Raw genomic sequence first — 21,031 nt, 5'->3', positions numbered from 1 at the left:
ATCAGGCCAACGCTCTACCGCTAAGCCAACCAGCCAGGGCCCTGAAGTTGGGAGTTTTTAAAGGATTACATATCTCTATCCCCCACAATTTTTGAGCTATTTATCTGTTGATATCTATCTGGTTTTTCATTGGTTTTTTTCTCTTATCATTTTTCTATTTCTTCTACAAATCAAATCAAATTAGTAAACCTTGAGATAACTTGAAGAACCAGGAATATTTTTAAAGGGGTCACTGCATTGTTCTACATTACAAATGATACTTGTTTCAACACATAGATTATATCAGTCCCCAGCCAAACCTTCCAATCATTTTTATAAAGTGATAATAATTAAAATTTTTAAGAAGAATTTTCTGTTTACAACATGAACCCCAGCAGGAAAGTCTGGGCACCATAAATCACAACCCCCTAGCCCCTATATAAGGAGTTGAAAGGCAAGAAATGTACCATCAAACTAATAATGTAGGTAGTATGTGAGCTATTATTACAACCCTTCGAGTTAATATATTCACAGACTGTCACTAATAATGATAATACCTCCTACGTACTTTATGGTTTACAAAATACAAATCAGACTACCTGGGATCAAATCACATCTCCACCATTTACTAGCTGTGTGGCATTGGACCAGTTACTTAATCATTCTGTGCCTCAGGTCTCTCATCGATAAAATGGGGACAATAATAGTACTCTCTCATAAGGTTATCATAACGAATAAATGGCACACAATATTTGCTTTGCTGAACTGCTTCTGCTATCATCATCATATCAGCTTATTTTCCAAAGAACCCTAGAATCTAAGAGACAAGATTTATCATAAACTTATGTCTGAGGGAAATAAGATTCAGAGAAGTTAGTGATTTGTTGAAGGTAACACGTAAGTAAGAGGCAAAGTAATTTCTCAGAAATGGTTCTTCTGACCAAGATTACTTGTAGGGTCCAGGACAAGGGTACAAGTGAAAGTCCACATAACATAAGTGTTAAAAGTTATAAATCAAGCTAACAACCTCTTAAATTCAGTATGTTATAGCCGCCTATTTGGACAAACATTTCTTCATAATGACAAAATGAAAAAATATGTGTTAAGCTAAAATTTATTTCTACACACATACACCTAGGTTAAATATTAGACAGCAAATTACTATTTAGCATATCTAAATTGAAGGGTTAGAAATATTGGGGCTAGTACTAAAGATACATATATTGTAAGCATAGTCATTCCTAAGATTTCTTTTATCTTGCATTCATTTCAACAAAATCACTAATTGTGTTATTATAATCAAGATTTTCACATAATCTATATTGTGTTCTTAGCAATACCAAATTAGGCAACCTTTCTTAAGCCATGGTCATTCTCAAATAATATTTTAATTAATTTTAATTTGGGGCCCTGGCCAGTTGGCTCAGTGGTAGAGCGTTGGCCCAGAATAAGATTGTCCCAGGTTCAATTCCTGGCCAGAGTACAAAGGAGAAGGGCCCATTTGCTTTTCCACTCCTCCACCTCCCGCCTCTCTCTCTCTCTGTCTCTCTGTCTCTCTCTCTCTCTCTTCTCCTCTCCTCCTGCAGCCATAGCTCGATTGGAGCTAGCTGGCCCCAGGTGCTGAACATGGCTCCATGGCCTCTGCCTCCAATGCTAAAAAATGTCTCCAGTTGCAACGAAGCTATGCCCCCAGATGGGCAGAGCATCGCCCCCTAGTGGGCTTGCCAGGTGGATCCAGTTGGGGTGCATACAGGATTCTGACTCTCAGCCTCTCCTCCTCTCACTAAAATAAACAAATAAACAAATAAACAAACAAACAAATAAATAAATAAAATTTTTAATTTGGAAAAATTTTGTAGCAGAAAGTGAAATTGTCAGTAAAAATGCTTAATACAGCCTGACCAGGCAGTGGTGCAGTCGATAGAGCATCGAACTAGGATGCAGAGGACCCAGGTTTAAAACCCGAGGTTGTCGGCTTGAGTGTGGGCTCATCAGCTTGAGCACAGGGTTGCTGGCTTGAGCATGGGATCATAGACATGACCCCATGGTCACTTGCTTCAGCCCAAGGTCGCTGGCTCGAGCAAGGGGTCACTCTTTCTGCTGTAGCCCCCTGGTCAAGGAGGTATATATGAGAAAGCGATCAATGAACAACTAAGAAATCACAGCAAAGAACTGATGCTTCTCATCTCTCTCCCTTCCTGTCTGTCTGTCCCTATCTGTCCCTCTCTCTGTCTTTGTCACACACACAAAAATGCTTGACACAATACTTAGATTCAGAAATATATCATAAATTTTATGTAGTATTATAATGAAGTCATATGTGGAAATTATCTTCATTGCAGAAAATATTGTGAAGAGTTTACAATTTGCTTTTTATTTGAAAATTTTCTATCATGTTGCCTAACTATCCTAGTGAGTCTCTTATCCTGTCTAAATTAAAGCTAATTATTTTAACAGCATTTAGTTAGCATTCCCTTTGTAAGTCTGAGTAAATTATCTTTTTTTTTTCCTTGTTATTGAATGTATTGGGGTGACACTGGTTAACAAAATTATGCAGGTTTCAGGTGTACAATTCTACAACACATCATCTGTAGACTGTATTGTATGTTTACCACCCCAAAGTTTACCACCCCACATATGACATGTGTTTGAGTAGATCTAAGGTCAAGTTTTGTATTTTCTATCAAAATATGTCATCTTTGGACAGATCTAGAAAATATAACACATAATCTTTCAAGTACGCCAAAGACTGTTATCAGTTGATGTCATGTCTCCTAGTAACAAATTCAAACTATGCATGCAACATGACACAAAGAAAGTGTCTGGATTTTCAGAAATAGTGGCTTGTACACCTTTCTCTAACCACTCATGCCAGCTCCATTCTCACAGGCTTCCCTTCGACAGTCTTTTAAGTCAGTGCTTAATGTTGAAAGATGTTTTCTCTAGTTCTTCAACTAACCCTGTATCTCAGATGTAAAACAGGTAAAATTCTCATTTTGATTTTTATTTTCTTCCATGGTAGTTCAGCAATTACAGGTGATAAAGGTTAGATTCAACACGATTTTGATTTCTTGCACAATTTAGTTGATTTGCATAGTATTTCCTTTTTGTGTTTCGTGAATAATTTCTTCTCTCATTTTATAATACTTTGTAGTAGTTAGCTTTTGCTGTAGTGACAAACAGCCCCCAGATTTCAGTGCCTTCCCAGAATAAACACTCACTTTTGCTCAAGGACGTTTGCGATAGGGCTGGGACCACATGAGGCCTATTCAAATCACTTCTGCAGACCCAAACATAACATAGCACTAGTATGTGATCTGATGGGGTGGGGGGGGACAGCCAGTATGACTCAGTGAACAGTCTTCATGAAAGAATATTTTAAACAAATGATACTTTGCTTGTTTTCTCTCAAGCAAATTGTCAAATATAAGTAATTGGAGTAATGTTTTTAATGACTACATAAGTATCATTTCAAATTAGCTGAGGAAATGGGTGTTTCTACTTGCTCAACAAATCCTTTAATAGAACAAAATTTAACTAGAACACATTTTTGCTATTGTCAGAATTTTCCAGTTTGGGGTACTTGACTTATCTAGTTACTACTATTTTAGTTGGCCAGTCGAAAACAGTATTGGTTCCTAGTGTAATCTGCATGTTGTCAATAACAACCAAAAAGTCATCAATGTCTTAAACTCTTTGAAAAGAAGTAGCTCAGGATGCAAATATTTGATCTACCTAGAAAAATACCTACAGCATTATTTTTATCAACCTGCCACCTTAATATACCTGTGTTGTCTATTAGTTGAGGTTGGAAGCTCTGAATTTACCATATTAAAGGGCAATCTGGTAGCCTGGATATTTCCATTCTTTCCCACTATTATCTTTTTCCTAAGTGCTTATCTATAAATTCAATTCTTTCATCTGCTTTGACCAAAGAGCCCTTGATAATTTGCACAGTCACTTTATTCAGATTACAAGGCATTTCATTCATGTGGCCTCTGAGTCTTGCAGTCTAGAAGACCAACATGCAGTACCCTGTGATGTGGTTAGGGAAGGGAGCATGGGCTCTGGATACACAGCCCTTGGCTTGACCGTATGCTCTGCTTATGCCAAATGTGTGATCTTGAGTTTTTGAAAAAATAATCTCAGATAACTGCCTAGAGTAATTTTCTGGACTGTGAGGCAAGGAGACAGTTCCAAGGGAAAGCACAGCAATCACACTGAATGGAAGAGGCAGAAATAAAAGTTCAGGGAAACTGAAACAAGTAGCATGTATAGAGCACAGTACCAGAGAAGAGGGAACAATTCAGAAAAGAAGTAAAGGAATCTTCATAAGAGGTCCTTTGAATCTGCTTCTGAGGAATAGAATGTTTATAAATCGTGTAAAAATGCACAAGGGAAGACAAGGGAAAAGTGGAAACTGTCCCTTGAATAATTTTTTTGATTTCACACAGTGTTGGAAGAAGTTCAACTTATGACCAGCTAAAGTAGAGCAACCTTGCTGAAGACTTAGTCCATTTACTACAGATTCCAGAAATGTCTCACCTAAATAGTACAGCTAAAATAGCCTTAGAGTAAAAACTACTCTAGACCAGCCCTTTAAAAGTTTACAAATAAACTCCAAAAAAAAAAAACCCAACAAAAAAAACTCACAAAATTATCTTCACTTAGATTACTAATTGCTGGACCAGATGCTATACTACTTAAAGGAAAAATGAAAAAAAAAAACAACTCACCAATGTAAGATTCACAATGGCTAGCATTTGATCGAAAGATATAAGACATACTGAGAAACAGCAAAAAAAGTGATAACAAGAAGAAAATAAGTCAAAAGAAACAGATGCAGAAATGGCAGGGGTAACAAATTAGCGTAAAAAACGACATTAAAACAGCTATTATAAAACTTCCCAAGAAATTTTTTAAAAAGATATATAATAAAGAGCTAAATGGAAGATTTTATTTTAACTAAATAAAACTTCTCTCACTGAAATAGACATTTGAAGTGGAAAATTCACTGGATAGAGTTATCAGCAGATCAGACATTGCAGAATAAAGTCAGTGAGCTTGAGGACAGATCAATATATAAGCTATCCAAAATGAAACATGGAAAAAAAGACAAAAAGAAAAGGTAAACAGAGTTTTAGGTAACTGTGACACTAAAACAAGTAGTGTAATATATATGTAACTTAAGTGCCATGGAAGTGAAGAAAAATATTTGAAAAAATAATGATTAGAAATTTTCAAAGTTGATGAAAGCACTAAACCCAATAATCTAAGAACCTCAATAAACCTCAAGCATGATAAACAAAAAGAAAATCATATCATAACATAGTCAAATGGTTAAAAACCAGTAAATTAATAAAGCAGAGAAAAATCTTAAACAGGGTAGTGCAAAAAGACATGCCATAAACAGAGAAGCAAAGATAAAAATGACTGCATGCTTCATAATAAAAGCAATGAAAGTTAGAAGATAATGTAATGATATCTTTAGAATTCAGAAAGAGAAAAGCTGTCAATGTATAATTCTGTATCCAGTGAAAATAACCATCAGAAACTAAGGTGAAATGAAGACTTTACAAAAAAATGATTTCAGAATAAAAGAATAAAAAGCATTGAAAATTATAAGTATGTGGGTATATATTAAATACTTTTTATCATAGTTTAATTTTCCAGAACATAATTGACTGCTTATAACAAAAATAAAAAATGTATTGGGGGATTTATAACATATGTAGAAATAAAATGTTATGTCAAAAATACTACAGATGCTGTTCCAAGGTTTTTATATTGTGCATGAAATGGTAAGATATTTAAAGGGAGACTGTGACACAGTAAACCTGGGAAACCCTGACAGTGTAAAACAAGACATTTTCAGACAAAGTAAACATACAGAAATATCCAAGAAAATTCTTCAAGTAAAGAATAACTAAGCGTGACTAATACTGCCAAATATAAAATAGCAACTAGAATACTAGGTATTGGCACAGATTAAGCATACACATAAATAGAGCAGAATACAGTGCCAGAAGTGCATAGAGGAATGTCATTTCTAATTAAGTTAGCCATGACAGTCAGTGGTTCAAAGGTAGATTATTTGATAAAATTGTCAAGACAATGTGATAGAAAAGGAATTAAGTTGTGGGAGTGACATAATCAAGAGGGTGAGATAGGAGGCCCCTGACTTTCTCTCCCCCATAAATGCACAAACATCATTGGGTCATTTTTATTATTGTTATAAGCTGTCAATTATGTTCTAGAGATTTAAAACATGAACATACAGCTATAATTGAATAATTCCTTCTTACAGAAATCCAGAAGTTAATTGGACAACCCCTACACTATCAGGTGTATGAGAGAATACCCACATCATAATAGGAAGGAAAGACTGAGACACATCCTTGCCATAAACCCCACCTTAAAAGTGGGAGGGGCCTGACCTGTGGCGGCACAGTGGATAAAACGTTGACCTGAAATGCTGAGGTCACCAGTTTGAAACCCTGGGCTTGTTCAGTCAAGGCACATAACAAGTAGCAACTACTATGAGTTGATGCTTCCTGTCCCCACTTCAATGAAATCTAAAGAAAATAAATAAATAAGTAAATAAGTAAATAAATAAATAAATAAAAAGTGGGAGGGAACCCCCAACTCCCAACTTCTCCTTGAGGAGCAAAGGGCTTGGACTACCAAACTAAAGCCCTAACTTTTAAGGATGCCACACAAGGTAAGCCCCCAAATCACACTGCTCTGAGAGCCAATGGAGATTTCATTCGCAAGTCCCACAGGACTATAGTAAACAAAGAAGCAATTTATAAATGAGAAAGTGACAGCTACTCCCCTGGGGCTCTGCACAAAAGGAGAAAACAAAAGTGCCCATCTCCAACTCTGCCCTGGAAGGGGTTTCACTGAATATTTTCCCAGCTGCTGCCTGAAGATCCAGCTTCTAATCAGCCTGCATCTACCGGACTGCTGACTGGGATCCTCCTGGGAGCCGTATAGAGCCAGAGGACACTTCTTTTGCCTTTTCTCTCCTACTTGCTTCAAAATAAAACCAAGTCACCAGCTTCTCCTGGAAGGAGGTTGTCCACACATTTAGTGCCCTGAGTATTGTTGCTGCCACCCAAGGGACAGGCCTTCCATCACCTAGCTCTGATAGCCAAAGGGGCTGGGCATTCATGAGTCCCATAAGACCACATTAAACAAAGAAGCAGCTGTTAAATAGATACTTTCTGCAGCTATTACCCCACCTCCAGGCTCAGTACAGAGAAAATAGGCAAAAACTCCCATCACCCAATTATTCCCTGGAAAAGGTTGGACTGAATCCTTTCCCAGATGCTGCCTGAGGATCCAGCTTCTAATCAGCCTGCCTCTGAAAGCTACTGGCATCCTCCTGGGAGCATGAAAATACTGGTGGGCATGTTGCCCACCTCCTCCCTCTGGCTCACCCCGATTGTAAAATCGTCTCTAGTTTCTCGTTGGAAGGAGCTTGTCCACACATCTACCAACCCAACTCATGGCTGCCACTTGAGGGACTGGCTCCCATATCATCTAGCTCTGGTAGCTGACAAGGTTCAACATCCATGAATCCCCCAGATCATACAAAACCAGGAGGCAGTTCGATTTGGGTGCACAAGAACTCACAGTGACTGTGCCCTCTGGCTCAGTACAGAATGAGTAAGCAAGAACGCCCAGTTGCTGGTTTCTCCCTACACTGCATATCTAATGTCCTGGCTTCCCCAGCTGCTGTGTGAAGGTCTAGCTCTCAGCTAGCCTACATCAGGGAACTGAAGAGTCAGAAATTAGTAGTCCTCTTGGAGCCTACATAAGTGTGGAAAATTCCCCACATTTTTGGGACACTAACATGTCCTGACACACCTTACTCTAAAGGGAGCCACTAAGAACAAAGATGGTTGCTTGAACAATTACAAAGGTTTGAGAGGCAACCAGGAGCTCGTTCAGCTGATTGACAAGGCTCATCTCTTATAGGAAGCCAGTTGGTCAAGACTGGAAGACATGTCTGTATGTCTAATATGCAGACACCAACAGAGTAAAAAAATTTTGAAGAAATAAGGGAATATGTTTTAAACAGAAAAAAAGGTAAATCCCCAGCAACTAACTTTAATAAAACAAGTCACTCAACAGAGAGTTCAAAATAGCAGTTACAAATATGTACACCAAAGTTAGAACAATATATGAACAGGTAAAAATTTCAACAAAAGGATAAAAAATATTGAAATAATACCAAACAAAAATCAAAGCACAGAAGAATACAATAATTGAGCTAAAAATTCCAATAGAGGGGTCCAACAGTGTGCTAGATCAAGTGGAAGAGAGTATCACTGAATGGAAAGGCAGGGCAGTAGAAATCACCTAGTCAGAAAAGCAAAAGAAAAAGAATGAAAAAGAGTGAAGATAGCTTAAGGCACTTATGGGTACTATTCAGTGGACCAATATACACATTATAGGTGTCCCACAGGAGAAAAGAAATACAACAAGGCAGAAAGCTTATTCAAAGAAATAATGGCTCAAGACTTTCCAAACATGAGGAAAGAAATAAATGGCTAGATTTTAAAAGCCCAGAGAATTCCAAAGAGACTCATATTGAAATAATTGTCAAAAGTTAAAGACAAAGAGGAGTTCAAAATAATGAGAGGTGCAACGTAATGGTAGAAAATATTTGCAAACCACATAGTCTATAAGAGGTCAATATTCAAAATATACAAGGAACTCATACAACACAATAGCAAAATAATAAGAACCCAATTTTTTAAATGAATAGACACTTTTTCCAGAAAAGACATGCAATGGCCAAAAAAGGTTCTCCATGTCACTAATCATCAGGGAAATGCAAATCAAAACCACAATGAGATGTCACTTCACACTTGTCACATCTCTTTTCTATTATCAAAAAGATAAGAGATAAATGCTGGTGAGGATGTGGAGAAAAAGGAACCCTTATATACTGTTGGTAGGAATGTAAACTGGTACAGCCATTATGGAAAACAGAGTGGAGTTTCCATATATATATCTATATATATCTATATATATCTATCTATCTATCTACATATATATATATATATCTGTCTACCATATGATCCAATAATTCTACTTCTGAGTATATATCCAAAGGAAATAAAATCACTATCTCAAATACATATCTGTAGTCCCATTATTCTTGATAGCCAAAATAATAGAAACAACCTAAATGTCCATCAACAGATGAATAAGTAAAAAAAGTGCTGTATATTTACAATGAAATATTATTCAGGCTTTAAAATAAACAAAATCTTGCCTGACCTGTGGTGGCGCAGTGGATAAAAGCGTCGACCTGGAAATGCTGAGGTCGCCAGTTCGAAACCCTGGGCTTGCCTGGTCAAGGCACATATGGGAGTTGATGCTTCCAGCTCCTCCCCCCTTCTCTCTCTCTCTCTGTCTCTCCTCTCTCTCTCTCTCTCTCTCTGTCTCTCCCTCTCCTCTCTAAAATGAATAAATAAAATAAACAAAATCTTGCCATTTACAACAACATGGATAAATCCAATGGTGGGATTCAGTCAGTTCGCACCGTTTTGGCAGAACCAATATCTAATTTTTTGTTGAATTTGGTAAACCGGTTGTTAAAATGGCACTTGTAATCAGGGTTCTCTCTAAGATGGGTGCCTGGGCAGCTGCACAATGTGGAAATCACAAATTTACATTCCTTACTCTTTTTTAACGTTCATCTTCGCAACAGTATATTCTAAGTGCTTATAGTAATGTTCATTCCATCCATAGGTGAAAAAAATTGCAAGTGAGGATGCCAATCAAGAAGCAATATGGAAATATCTTGTTTCCCTTTTACATATGGATTGACCCTTAGCTTGATATTCTTAGGCCAGCTTCTTCTTGTTTGTACCTTGGCTCAAATGCGATCTCCTCACAGAGACTCTTACCTCAATGCCTAATTAAAAATTAGCCACTCCTCCCCACCACAATGAGCACAATTACTAATTGCCTTATTTACTTCTTTACTTATTCACTGAACTATTATGTTGTGCTTATTTTCCTCCATTAAAACATAGATCTGTCTGTTCATCATTATACCCTCAGAACAGTACTTGGCACATAGTAAGTGCTCAATAAGTATTCACTGAATAAATGGGGGAGGGTCACTGACATGAACAGAGCTTGTGTTCATTTCATAGACGGGTCTACAGTTTGGGGGCTTTAGAAAAAAGTTCCAAAAGGATGTGAAAGGGTAAATTTTAAGTGGGGACTTGACAAATGAATAGTTATTAACTATAGTCTCCTTTGACTCAAACTGAAAAGAAAAGGGGTGAAAGATCTTTCCAAGATTTCGACTAAAAGTCCATTTTGGGAAGAAAAATCTAAGTAAGAAAACTAGCTCTAAACAGAGAAAGGGCTAGTAAATAGTCTTAACTACCCAGGAATCAGATTGACAGATGAAAAGGGGCTGGAAATATAATTAGAGGACAAGACCATAAAGGGGTTTTGTGCCAAACTAAGGAACTGAGACTTTTCTTTCTTGAGGACAAGAGGAAACCATTAAAAGAATTGAGCTTGAAAGTAAGTGATCAGAATTATGTTTTGAAAAGGTCTTGTGTCCCTAACACCTAACAGAGTCTGTGGCCAGGTTATTTCCTTAAAACACCAGTGAGTGAACGCTATGTGGAGGCAGGAGGACCAGCAGGGAGGCGGCTGCAGTCCCCTTGGGTGAGAAGCAATGGAGGCCTCACCAAGAGCCAGGCAGCACGGAGAACAGCTTGGACATATTGCTGCTTCTGCGCACAGCCCTACTGCTCAACCCAATGGCCCTGACAGTGCAGTCTCCACGCTGCAGGTATTTTACCCCCTTTGCAGGAGAGCAGGAGACATCATCGTGATTCTCCACTCCCCAAATTCCCAAGGATTATTCCCGCTCACTTGAGGATACCACAAAACCAAAGCAGCCTCCTCTTTTAGAGAAGAAGGGCTTTGGGGAGACGGACTGGGGTTGGAGTGCGGGGAAGTGGGGTGGGGGAATCTCTCACCAGGTGGTACTGTGGGAGCCAGGCCAGGCATCCTGTTGTCCAAGTGCCCAAGTGCCCTAAACTCAAGGGGAGGGAAGTCAAACAAGTTTCTTCTGAGTATTCCTTCCTCTTCCTTCATCTCAGAATCATCTGGGGTCTTCTTTTCTTTTTCTTTTTTCTTTTTTTTTTTTTTTTTTTTTTGCATCTTACCATTAGTCTTAGTCAACCTAGGAGCACATCCCTGTCTTTCAAACAAAGGCCTGAAAAAGAAATGGCAAGAACCATTCAACTGAATCCTTTAGCGAGTGGATACAGTCTCATTTTCCTCATGGAGAAGGGCTCATTAAGGAAGACCCAGCATTCAGCCCAGGCCCGTGTTTACTAAAAACTAAAGAGGGAAAACTCTACAAAGCCAGCTGCTGAAAGAGGCTAGTCCATTCGATGTCAAACCACCATCCTGGAAATTGAATGTTTAATTCATAAAGTAAATTAGAAGAGATTACTTGTACAAGTAGCTGCAATGTCCTTAAAATTATTCTTTAACTGAGAAAAAGTTTTTTGACCTTTGGAGAAAATGCTTGCTTCTAGCTATAACTAAAAAGAGATTTCCTTCTTTCTCTGTTGTGTTAAGAATCTTTTCTTCTTATAAAGAAGGCACCACAGTGATTTATAACTGTCATAAAAGCCTGGAATCCTTTTGAGGTTAAGCTACTCAGCTATTCAACTTTTACTACAGAAACTTTGAAATTCAAAAAGAAAAAATAATGTAAGTTTTTGAAGGACATGTGTTGCTGTAGGTGATCCTGTTAATTAAAAGTGATTGCCTGCTAGGAAATCATACTTTAAAAAGTTTCATGAATTTATTAGAACCCTGAAGGTATCTTTGTATGCACAGAGCTTTACATGCCATTTATGCAATTTTGTTTCAGATCTGCTTAAAGTCTTGCTGACACTCCCAGGGCAGGGAACAGCACTGCTTGCATGCCTGTGTTTTTGGCTAATTGAATTATGTGAAAATACATACTAATGAAGTGTTAGAGGAGGTGTTTGCTGTGTAGACGCTGTCATTAATTTCTGCTAAATTAGGAGCGTCTTTTTGGAACAGATTAATGTTTTAGGAAAGCCTGCCTTCTCATAAAAAAAAATAGCTCACTGTATAATATTGTGATTCTTTCTTTCGCATGCTAAAAAGCTCTCTGCACACCTGATGTGCCCATCGGAAGGGAGAAACCTAAAAGGCATTTTAAATTTTAAAAAATGCGCTACTCTGGAAAGACCAATGATGTGTAATTATCCAATAAAATTAATGAGCATATTATTAATCTCTTAAAACATTTTGGGTTTTTTTTGTCCCCCTTTGGTACCCTTTTAAGAATGACTGGGCTTGCTTTGTTTTTAATGAGAACGTGTATTTAACGGTCTTATTTGGACTACCTACTTTCTGCACCGTCTATTTAGAAATAGTGCCTCGTCACAATTGTTGCCGTAATTCTGCGATCCCCTGAGGCTGGTAGTTGAGAGATCCGCTCTGGAAACACCGTGGTTGTTTTGCAAGGGAACCCAGGGAGCCATCAAAGCTGGAGAAGGCGCCTGTGTTTGCGGTGGAGGTGGGCAAGAGCGGAGCCCCCATGCGCCGCGAGCTGCGGGCGCCTGCGATCAGCTCCTTCGTCTAGGAGCGAGGGGCCGGTTCCCGCGCCCCGCGGCCGCCTTCGGGTCACAGGCGCCAGAAAGCGGCTTGTTTGCTGTCTGTCCCGTGGTCGCCCTGCACTGTGTGGGCTGATGCAGGAGAGGGGCCGAGCTGGAAGGGTAGGCAGTGGGCACGCGGCACTCCCTAAAGAAATCAGCCTTGGATGCCAGAGGCGAGCCCTACAGAAGGCGAACCCTTCTGGAGGAGAGAGGCCCTGAGAAAACTTGGGCTTGCTGTTCTGTGCTCCGATGTGCAGCGATACAGCACACCGATAAACCTTAGAAATAAACGGGAGGAGACGACGCTGGAAACCGTCCGCAGGGCTAGGACACTGGAGGCTTGGAAAGCTGTGTGAGGGGTATAACGCGTGGACGAGGGGAATCACGTGTGTACGGTTTCCAATCCCATATGTATATAAAATATAAAGTTATATGTGTGGGATTTGTGTGACTACAGATCTTTACTATCAAAGAATTAACATCTCGACAGAAAAGGTGTGATTCATGTAGGACTGAAATCCTGCACCAAAAAACGCTGCTTTTCAGTTTGGGGCTGGAGCTACAAATCCCAGAAAGTGTCACCAGGTCACTAATTTTTTACTTTTCACCTCAGAGAGAAGGGAGCATCCTTCACAGTCCACCCCCACCTCTCCCATCCCTGAGAGGTCCCCCTCCTCAACTGACAGCAGCATTGTTGCAATTCTTTAGTAGATCCTTACAGCAGTTCTCCTGCCTCCCTGCTTGTGATGTCTCCATAAATCCCCCCCCCTTTTTTTTTTTAGGACAGTCCCATTTCCATATATTTTATAAGGGTAGTAAACTAGAGATCAAAAGATCAAGAGATCAAAGTCCCTATTCTGCTACTTACCAGTCTTGTTCATGTCGTAACGCTCAGTCAGCCTTTGGTTTCCAAATCGGTAAAATGGGCCAACCCCCCCCCCAAAAAAAAAACAAACTTGTCCTGCCTCTCAACAGGTGGTTGGGATGATCAAAGCCTTGTGGGAAAGGCTTTGAAAATTTATTTATTCTTTTTGCTTTCAAATTTTTTATTATTAATTTTAAAACACAAAAACTCTTAAAGTTAGTTATCTCTCCCCTTAACACAAAAACCAAAAGAATCATTTCATTAGTAAATTTTTTTAAATTTTTAAAATTTTATTTAGAAAATTAACTTTAATGCGGTGACATTGATCAATAAGAGTACAAAGGTTTCAGGTAAACTGTTCTATAGCATTTGAACTACTGATTATATTGTATACCCATCACCCAAAGTCAAATCATTTTCCATCACCTTATCTTTGTCCCTCTTTACACACTTCCTCCCAACCCCTCCCCCACCCCTTGCCCACATTTCTTTCCCCCTAGTAACCTTTTATCTATGTCAAAGAATCTCAGTTTTATATTATCCCACCTGTATGTGAAATCATACAGTTCTTAGCTTTTTATGATTAACTTATTTCACTCAGTATAAGGTTCTCAAGGTCCATCCATATTGTCATAAATGGCACTATGTCATCATTTCTTATGGCTGAGTAGTATTCCGGTGTTTAGATGTACCACATCTTCTTTATTCAGTCCTCTATTGAGGGACACTTAGGTTATTTCCATGTCTTGGTCACTGTGAATAATGCTACGACAAACATGGAGGTGTATGTGTCTTTATGTACCAATATTTTTTAGTTTTGGGGGGTAGATACTCAGTAAAGGGATTGCTGGGTCATATGTTAATCCTTTTTCTCATTTTTTGAGGAACCATCATACTTTCTACCATAATGGTTATACTAATGTGCATTTCTACCAGCAATGAATGAGGGTTATTCGACCAGATACAAAGAACAAAACAAGTCAGATCTACAAGTAAAAGCTCCAACAAGGTCACAATAAAAACAAGAATAATCTGTGCCAACAATAACATAAAAGGGGAGAGGACAAAGATCTGCAGTAACAAAGGACGATGGAGTGCAGAAGCACTCATAAGACAGAGGACTCTTGTACATATGAACATGTTTCTCTTAATAACCTTATGGTAACCACCCACAAAAAAGTTACCACTGAAACACACAGCTTAAAAAAAGAAGAAACAGGGGAAAGAAGTATGGAATACCACCAAACAAAAACAACTGACAGAAACAAAAAAGAGAAGAACTGAACAAGAAACAGAGCTACCAGAAAACAAAACATAGAATGGCTGTAGGAAATCCTCAAGTGTCAATAAATGTAAATGGACTGAACTCACCAATAAAGAGGCACAGAGTAGCAGATTAGGTCAAAAAGCAAAACCCAACCTTATATGCTGCCTTCAAGAGACACATCTAAGCTGCAAGGACAAAAGTAGATTCAAAGTGAAAGGTTGGGAAAACGATTCTCCAAGCAAATAATATCCAAAGAAAAGCAGGTGTAGCCATACTCATATCTGACATTGTTGGCTTCAAGACAACAAAGGCAACCAGAGACAAAGATAGACATTTCATAATGATAAAGGGGCTTTGAAAATTTAAAGTCAGCTGACAGTATTATCAGAGCAAAGTGCTTGTCTACGAGGACATTACCTGGACTTCGCACCTCTTTAGACCTTGACATAGACTTCACACTATGCTGTCTCCTCATTTTCCCTGTATCTGAGGCTTCATCCTTTGGATCACCAGTGCTGTGACTCAGAATTCACAATCAGTCTGTAGTTACTTCTCTCCACTCACCCACCCACTCTGGGCTCCTGAACTCCAGCCCCAATTCTAGCCTAGGTCCCCGACGTCACCATTAGGGCACGTCAGACACTGCTAATCTGCTGTGTTGCCTTAAGCTGTCACTCATCGACTCTTCAACTGTAAAAAAAATAAAGTTTTTTCTTTCCAAATTTACTTCAGAATTGTTAGTTTTCATAGTCAACCCAGACAGTGGGAATATATGTTGTGTGTATGTGTTCACATGTGTTCGTTTTATAGACAGGTACTTGCTGGATGAATAGATGGATAGGTGTGTGTCCCATAGCTTGAATAAATTCTACAAAAATGCCTTTGGTCTGTACCCCCCAATCATCTGTGTCTTTTGAGAACACAGTCATTGTCATGCAATTGCTGATAGAATATTTTACCAAGGATTTTTTTGTTTTGTTTTGTTTTTGTATTTTTCTGAAGTTGGAAACAGGGAGGCAGTCAGACAGACTCCCACATGCTCCCGACCAGGATCCACCCGGCATGCCCACCAGGGGATGATGCTCTGCCCATCTGGGGTGTTGCTTTGTTGCAACCAGGGCCTCTGAGGCAGAGGCCATGGAGCCATCCTCAGTGCCCAGGCCAACTTTGCTCCAATGGAGCCTTGGCTGCGGGAGGGGAAGAGAGAGACAGAGAGGAAGGAGAGGGGGAGGGGTGGAGAAGCAGATGGGTGCATCTCCTGTGTGCCCAGGCTGGAATTGAACCCGGGACTTCCGCACGCCAGACCGATGCTCCACCAGTGAGCCAACCGGCCAAGGCCTTACCAAGGATTTTTTATAAATATCATAGCATATGGAGCTGACGCCACCCTGGCACCCTAACCAGTACGCAGTGATTTCTCTGATAGATGTCAGTAACCAACTACATTACCTCTTAAACATCTAAAAACCATATGTACCATCACTTTTCATTCACACAATGAGTAGTGAATGCTTACTATGTGCCAGAAACCCTGACACAGGCACCAGAGATTGAACTACGACTCATGCGCAGTCCTTGCCCCAAGCAACAACCAGATGCCTTAATGCAAATTCAAACATGATCTTAAGAAGATGAACCTAGGCTGTATACAGAATAACCGCCATCTTTTGAATAATGTGTGCTCTTAGTGGTCTGTCTTTTCAAAGATGATCAATTTTTTCTTATAAGTTCATGTAAATATATATCAACAAGGGAAGTTTCTCCTCCATACTGCCAAACATAATTGTCGCCTGCTTCAGTCCATATGGAAAACCGATTCTGAATCAGTGAATCTTAATTCACTTTCCAATCCATTTTATAGAATTGTTGTATAGTAAAAGCCCCTAGGTAATAACATCTTTACACTGCATTTTTAATTTTTGAAGTGTTTTCCATACCTGTTAACAAGTTAAAGCCTTAGAAAAACCTTAGTACATAACCGGAAAGGATTAAACCCATGACATTGAACAGGACCCCAAGGCACAGAGAAAGTTGAGTAATTGTCCGAGACCACCCAGCCAATCAGTTAAAACAAAACACAGAAACAAAAACAAAACTAAATCAAGTACCCTGATCTCTTTCTATTGAGAAATTTGTATATTTAAAGTTTTTCATAGTAAGCGAATTTTTATAACCTCTGTCACACGGGCTGTTTCCACTCCAACAATATAGTAGCGATCTCTCAGCTTGTCTGCAGCCTGTGTGATTATTCAATAAAATAAATAAAAGTTAGTGATATGTATGAATTTATATGAATCACTGATTAAAGAGAATGACTATGAACCCAGGGTCTCAATTTGTCAAACCGAGGATACAACTCAAACTCTCTGGAATCTCTTCTACTTGCTACATGTTACTAATCGCTTGAAATTATTTTATATTTCATGGAATATTTTTGAATTCTCTTGTGTGTCTTGAAACAAAATATCAGAAGTGGCAGGTAAGTACTTGCCATCCAGTGTCCTCTCCTCTTGCCTTCAGTACCAACAAAGGCATCATCAATACCTTACAACCTGCCGAGAGGACATTGCAGTCAGCAACAAGAAGCAGAAAGCATGATTCTCGACAGCTGGGCCGCCCACTTCACTACAACCCTCAGAATTCCCCCTTGACTTTCGCCTGTGGGAGACATTGAACTTGGCCTGCCACCTGCAATGCCTCAGAGGCCAGAGCTGCCAGGAAGGTAGCAAACAGGCTAGTGGTAGATGAGACAGCTGTAGGCTGCACTCTCCTGACCCCCCCTAACCTTCACATTTACCTCCTCCAGGAAGTTCTCCCTGATAAGTTCAATTCCTTTCGTTACCATATATCACTCTGACCTTTTCCTGGGAACTGACTGCAAGATACCTGTACTACAATGTTTGATTAAAAATAAAAATCAGGCAACAAATTTGTATGCATAGGTTTTTCTCATAAGAAAATTCAAAAAATAATCCTAAAGGAAAAGGTAGGTATTGATACCTTTGATATAATTTTCTCTTTATAAATTTAAATATTAATGATATATGCATATCTAATTACACATATATGTGTATTTGCATGGAAAAAGACTGGAAAGGTAGACAGTAAAATTTAACATTTCTTACTATTAAGATAATGAGTATTTTTTTTAAGTTTTCTGTACTGAACATGGATTATTCACGATACTAGAACAAAACGTTATTTATAAAAATAAGTTTAGCGGCCCTGGCCGGTTGGCTCAGTGGTAGAGCGTCGGCCTGGCATGCGGGGGACCTGGGTTCGATTCCCGGCCAGGGCACATAGGAAAAGCGCCCATTTGCTTTTCCACTCCCCCCTCCTTTCTCTCTGTCTCTCTCTTCCCCTCCCGCAGCCAAGGCTCCATTGGGCAAAGATGGCCCGGGCGCTGGGGATGGCTCCTTGGCCTCTGCCCCAGGTGCTAGAGTGGCTCTGGTCGCGGCAGAGCGACACCCCAGAGGGGCAGAGCATCGCCCCCTGGTGGGCAGAGCTTCGCCCCTGGTGGGTGTGCCGGGTGGATCCCAGTCGGGCGCATGCGGGAGTCTATCTGACTGTCTCTCCCTGTTTCCAGCTTCAGAAAAATAAGAAATTAAAAAATAATAATAATAAGTTTAGCCCTGGCCGCTGGTGCAGTGGATAGAGCATCATCCTGGAGTGCCAAGGTCATGGGTTGGCTTCCAGGGTCGCAGGCTCAACCCCAAGGCCGCCAGGTTGCACTCCAGTCAAGGCACGTATGAGAAGCAATCAATGGATGCATGACTAAATGAGACAACGAATTGATGCTTCTCTCTCTTTTTCCCTTCTCCACTCTCAAATCAGTGGGAAAAAAAATAATTTTAATTAAAAAACCTATCATATGTATGTATACATGTCTTGTCAAAACTATCAGAATTGGTTGGACAACAGTGTAAATCAGGGGTCCCCAAACTTTTTACACAGGGGGCCAGTTCACTGTCCCTCAGACCGTTGGAGGGACGGACTATAAAAAAGAACTATGAACAAATCCCTATGCACATTGCACATATCTTATTTTAAGTAAAAAAACAAAACGGGAACAAATACAATATTTAAAATAAAGAACAAGTAAATTTAAATCAACAAACTGACCAGTATTTCAATGGGAACCATGGGCCTGCTTTTGGCTAATGAGATGGTCAATGTCCGGTTCCATATTTGTCACTGCTAGCTGTAACAAATGATATGACGTGCTTCCAGAGCTGTGATGTGTGCGTCCCGTGTCACCGGAAGTAGGATGCATCCTTATCCTGTGCTCCTCTCACTGACCACCAAAGAAAGAGATGCCCCTTCCGGAAGTGTGGCAGGGGCCGGATAAATGGCCTCAGGGGGCCGCATGCAGCCCGCGGGCCGTAGTTTGGGGACCCCTGTTGTAAATGTATCTCACACTACTGCACATTTTTTAAAGAACAGTAAGTAGAGTATGGGTGATGTGCTCCTCTATAAATAAACTCTATGAGCTTTAAATTTTAAAAAAGTACATTAAATTGTTAAGCAATCAACACGCTTTTCTCTTTCTGGCTTGCAGTTAATAGTTATTTTTATCTGTACTAGCATAAGTATTTTCTACATTTTTAATTAATAGTCCTCCTAAAATAAAAGTTAATTTTATGATTTCAAAAATACTAAAGAAAAACAGTGACTGTGTTTATCAGTTTTTCCTTTTCGACGTGATTTTTATTTATTTTCACATTGTTTCATGCGCATATTTTGTTTCTTCAAGGGTGGTACAGATTCCTAGCGGGTCTTCTCGTTGCCTTGCTGCCTTCGGAACATTAAAATTTGCATGTTCATCCACGACCCCCTTATCTACCCCAGAAAAAGGTAGAGAAGCCTGCTCTGACCGAATCTTGACTACCACCACTGCAATTTTCTGCAGATATAAATATCTGATCTTAAGACTACCCGGAACATTTTAAATTGGTCAAAAACAAGACAGACCCCTGAGTCACCCTTACGGGCACTGTGCTCATTGTGAACACTCATGAAAGTCCATCTATGTTCATTTTAACCAGTGTTCCCATCCTCCATCTCTAAGCACAGCTACACACTGAGCTGGCATCCTTGCAGTGGGGAGAACAAAGCAATTTCTCGTTATTGGCAAGTTGGCCAATTTCATTATTAATCGATCATTTGCTTTTTCCAGTGTGGTCCTGAGGCGTTCCCCTAGGGAGCGGAGCGGGAGAGCAGGATTTGCTCAGTCGGGCGTGGCAGCAACAGACTGTGAAAGAAATGTGCAAGGTATTGCATCAATAAGTGAAGGTCACTTGCCTTCCCAACAGCATGCATTGCCAACCAAAGGAAAATCAGGCCCAGGATTTCCATCAATGTGAGCTTTTCGGGGAAAGTTTTTGTTTTTAATGCCTATATAGGCTGCAAATGCTTCGCCCAGCAGCCTCATTTTCAAACTACAGGAAAGGGAATGAGCAGAGCACGAGTGGCCGGTCCCCACGGCTGCCTTGCCCTCACTGCAGACTCGGTCCTGAGCTGTCCCTCCACCTGGAGGCAGCCGGCTGGAGAAGGAGGCAGCCTGGCACCCCAGGTCTGGAATGCCAAGGACCTCATTGACATGCAGACAATATCTCTTTGTCCCTTTCTGTTGCTGCAAGCCCCAAACCCTGGAGTATTGATTAGGGGCCAGCACAGACAGGAAGTCAAGGCCCCTGGAGGAACAGGGCTTTGAGCCTCAGTTGCTGTTCAATTTACAGATAACTCAAGCGAACCTGGTAGTTAAAGACGAAGAGAAGAAATGAGAGTTTGGTCCATCTTGGACATACAATGCCTCTCAGGAGAAAAGCTCTTCTGAACAGCCATGCTTCCCATCAGGGCCCATCAGTCATCATTCTAGCGAACGCCCCGCGGAGGGGGTTGCCACATGGCCTGCGCTCCTGATCCTCACACGACATCAGAGAAGCAGGTGGCCGGTCCCCTTGCATCTGTGGCCAGATCACCGCCTTACTTTGCATCTTGTGTTCTAACAAACCACAATAGTGCAATAAGTATAATGTGTTTTCTAATCGCTCATATACAGGGCTTAAGACAGAAGGGAAACATGCTTTCCTTCTCCTAAAAAGCACAAAACTAGAACAAAAGTCACAGTATCTTCCCTATCTTCTCTTGTTTCACTTTTAATTCCTTATATCATCATTTCGATTAATTGCCAGAATCTTAAGGGTAGAAAACATGTCTTCTACATATTTT

Source organism: Saccopteryx bilineata, chromosome 2 (assembly GCF_036850765.1).
Source record: "Saccopteryx bilineata isolate mSacBil1 chromosome 2, mSacBil1_pri_phased_curated, whole genome shotgun sequence".
In the NCBI taxonomy this organism is placed as follows: Eukaryota; Metazoa; Chordata; class Mammalia; order Chiroptera; family Emballonuridae; genus Saccopteryx; species Saccopteryx bilineata.
Note: the sequence above shows the minus strand (reverse complement) of the source record.